Source organism: Tupaia chinensis, unplaced genomic scaffold (genome assembly GCF_000334495.1).
Source record: "Tupaia chinensis unplaced genomic scaffold, TupChi_1.0 Scaffold144682_1, whole genome shotgun sequence".
In the NCBI taxonomy this organism is placed as follows: Eukaryota; Metazoa; Chordata; class Mammalia; order Scandentia; family Tupaiidae; genus Tupaia; species Tupaia belangeri.
The window spans coordinates 2,753,693-2,757,645 of NW_006204543.1; the positions used below are offsets into that span (position 1 = coordinate 2,753,693).

At 59.8% G+C, this 3,953-nt stretch overlaps 1 pseudogene; it reads left to right on the forward strand.

Annotated features, from left to right (window-relative positions):
• Nucleotides 1–830: 830 nt before the first annotated feature.
• LOC114005848 (NF-kappa-B inhibitor-interacting Ras-like protein 1) lies at nucleotides 831–1,503 on the forward strand (annotated as a pseudogene).
• The last annotated feature ends 2,450 nt before the right edge of the window (nucleotides 1,504–3,953 follow it).

Here is a 3,953-nt window from a genome sequence, read left to right on the forward strand (position 1 = left end):
GGCGGGTGCCAGCGGGTGGCGTGGTGGTAAGGCGCTGGACACTCCCACATGGCTGACCAGGGTTCAAGTCCTGAATCAGGTGGCTTGCTTTTTCACTTCTTCTCTCTCTCTCACTCTCACCCTCTGTCTCTCTCTGGTCAAATTAAAAAATAAATGAATGAATAAATAAAATAAAATAAATAATTATATAAAAAAAACAAAGAACATGATGCAGGGGCCAGCAGGCGATGTGGTGGCTAGGAGAACTGGGCTTCCACGTGGCTGACTGCGGTTTGAGTCCCAGACCTGGTGGCTTGCTTTCTCACTTTCCCTCTCTTGCTCGGTCGCTCTCTGGTCAAATTAAGTAAGTAAAGTTAAAAAATTCTTTAAAATAAAGAACACGATGTAGGGGGACCAGCAGGCGGCATGGTGGTTAAGACACTAGATTCCATGGTTCAAGTCTTGGACCAGGTGGCTTAAAAACAGACCAACAGGGGGACCAGCAGTTAGCACAATGGCTATGTCGCTGGACTCCCATATAGTTGACCACGGTTCAAGTCTCGGACCCAGTGGCTTAAACTCACACCGGGCACGTGTGAGAAGAGAATGGAAGAGAAGGGATTGCAGCGTGGCCATCTCCCCAGGGGGTGATTTCTCGCTTTCTGTCTCTGTCTCTCCAACAAGCACAGGTGCCCTATATCAAAAAAAAAAGTCTCATGATGATAATAATAATAATAATAATAATAAAGAGGAAGCGAGCTGAGCGCTAGGCTCCAGGGCCAGTGGCCCCCACCACCGTGGAGCCACGCTGCCCGTGCCACTGTCCTCAGGGTCTGCTGGAGGGAGCTGCGATGCTGCTAGAAGGTGGGAAGGGCTGCGAGGCTGTGGTCCGGGGACTGTTATCTGTGGGGATAACTCAATTTTGGAGCAGCTGCTTTATGGGAACCTTACTATTGAGAATTCTGAAGACTATCCAGCAGGTCATCAGGAAGTGAGAGAAAGAGGAGGAGCAGGGGTGAGGAGGGGAGAGCCGTCTGGCCAGTCTGAACTCCTGCAGGGCACTCACAACCGTGGCCAGGACGGAAGACCGTGAAGCGGCGGGGGACGTGTATATGGCATCGGTGGAAGCAGGCCAGGGAGTAGAGGGACAGGGACATCCTCATGGCGCCAGAGCCTGCAGGAAGGCGTGGAGCTGCCAAAGCGCCACTCCTCACTGGCCGACGGCTTCGTCCCTGTGCACAATGTGAGTAACCCTGAACCTTTTCAGAGTGGAGCTTCTGAAGAAAGAGATCGGCAAGTCCACAGACAAAACAGATAGCAACTGTCGTGTCAGGAAATGAAATGGACCTTCTGAGCAGGCGAGTGGGTGCGCGGTGGCATGGCAGTGCGCGGGATGCAAGCAAGAGGGGCTGGGAGGTGACAGCCACAGATCGGAACGCCCTGACTGGCTCCCAGCCCCAGAGCAAACGCAGCTTCCCTTTGCCTGGGAGGGAGAGCCAAGGGGCCCCCAGCTCCGAGAACTGAAGGCCGGGAGTCCACACCTGCTGAGAGTGGCTGCCTCTCTGTGTCTGTGAACGTGGAGTGAGCACTATTTAAAACGCGCCACCTGGATGCGCCTGGGGCCTGAGGGACCCCCTGAAGTAGTGGAATGCACTTGGGCTTACAAATAGACTATTTACGTTAAGATTATTATTTTTGCCTGATATGAAATAATAATTCTTGTTTGAAATCCATCTTGAAGCTAGCGTCTTTGTCATTTACGTTGCACTTATCGAGAGAACCTACAGGAAGAATCCTGCCCCCGCCCCTTCCCCACGGCTCTGGCCCGCATCCTCCCACCCTCCTGAGCCTCCGCCCCACCCCTGCTGGGTCTCAGGGAGCCCCCGTTCCCAGGGCTCTCCTCAGTCTGTTAGACCATGGAGCCCACTGCCTGGGTCAGGCCAGGAAGAGACACCAGCCCTCCTGGGGCAGAGGCTGGCTCCAGACCACGCTGCGTCCACCACGGGAGCCCCTATGTTGTCACATGGCACAGCACTGGTGGATGCACCCCAGAAGCTGGCTGACCACTGTCCCCCCAGGACAAAGCAGGGGAATGCGGACCGGGCCAGGTTCCCCACCGACGTGCTGAGCGTGGAGGAGACAAACAGGAATTTCTTTCTTTGCAGAAGTAATTCCGTGGCCATCTCCACACAGAGGTGGAGGCTGCACCGCGGCTGCTTTTTCTAAGTTGGCCTTCGGCAGCCAGGACAACTGCTTCACCCTCTCCACCTCCTGGACAAGAGGAGGGAACCCCATGATCGAACCCAGTGCTCAGCGAGCTGCGGTCCTACACAGTCCCCCAGCCGACGGCTCAGGCGATGTTCCCCCAGCCGACGGCTCAGGCGATGTTCCCCCAGCCGACGGCTCCGGAGATGTTCCCCCAGCCGACGGCTCAGGCGATGTTCGGCACAGCTTCAGTCCCAGTTCCTGGGGAGGGGTCCGACAGCACCACGGCCAGGACTGTGCCTGTTCCCCTGACCTGCCCACAGCAGCTCTAAGACGTGGGAGCCAAAGGCCTCCCTTCCCGAGAACCACGGGGTGCCCCCTGGCATGGCTGAGGGGCCCCAGGCATGCTCCAGGGCAGAGCTGGCACGCACATGCCCACCAGCGGCTGGTGTCAGTCTCCCTCCTGAGAACCCGGTGGGGCACACAGGAAGACACAGAGGTGCCCAGCCAGGGGTACCCATCAGGAGAGTGCACGGCCGGGCCAAGGTAGGGGTGCTAGGCAGAGCCTTGGGGTGCAGCCAGAGCCCGGTGCCAGAGTAGGGGCAGGAGCAGGGTGCAGAGAAAACCACGGTCACGGCCAGGCCCGGATCGGGAGAGGGCGAGCAGTCTGCTTCCCGCCAAGCCCGCGCCTCCCAGCTCGGCCTCCAGGGCCGGCACATGCAGCCAGACAGGAGACCACGGCACGGACCGGCCAGGGCCTTTGTGTGACGTTACCGCATGCACGATGTCACTCGGGTCGTTAACACGGGTGGGCAGCGCTAGGTTCACAGGGGAAGAATGAAGCTCAGCTGTTCAGGGACGTGCCCATTCGGGGCCAGAGGAACGGCTGACGGCCACACCCGGGCCATGGCCAGAGAGCCCCGAGGGGAGAGGACTCTGGAGTCTGTCCACACCAAGCCCAGCTTCCTGAGCCCAGGAAGCCGAGTCCCCTCCTGGCACCTCCCAAGGAGAGGGCGGTAAAGAGCCCGTGCTGGAGCCCCCCTCCACACCTAGGCTGGCTCTAGATCTTCAGGGAGTCAGCGTGGTCTGTTACACAGCTGGAGAGCCGAGGCCGGAGGCACCTCTATGTCCTGAGCACATCTGCTCCCGAGCCCCAACAGGCTGTGGGCTCCTCCCTCCCGTCCTTCCCCTGCCCAGAACCGGAGTAGGAGACAGAAGAGGGCCTGGGGCCAGGTTGAACATGCAGGGGCCTCCGGGCAGGGGTTCCCCATCAGACTTCCCCCAGGTCTTTGTCTTCCCTGCTCAAAGAAAGAACTAGGTGGGCCGCCCCTGTGGCTGCAGCAGTGTGGGCCACCCCAGCCTGGGGGCTGCATCCGGGCTGGACAAGGCCCCTCTGAGCTCTGCCTACCGAGAGCTGTTTCCACCTGCAGGAACCTGGAAGCCCCTGGGTCCTCCCATCCCAGGGGCCTGGCGGGCTGAGAGTCCCAACCGCCCCTCGGCAGCCAAGACGCTCCCATGGCCCAGGGCTCTGGCCAGGCCCGCAACTTCTGGTTCTTGGGCCCGAAGTCTCTCCCCCTACTCCCTGACCTCCACCCCCAGCACACCAGGACGGCCCAGACCTGGGGGCCATGGGTGCAGGTGAGCTGCCCCTCCCACTCTATGTGGGCCCTGCTCAGCTAAGCTGTCCCTGCCCCAGACGCAGCCCCGGTTGGGTCGCAGCTCCGGCCCCTCTCCTCTGGCAGGCCTTCCACTCTAGGGGCAGCAAGCCC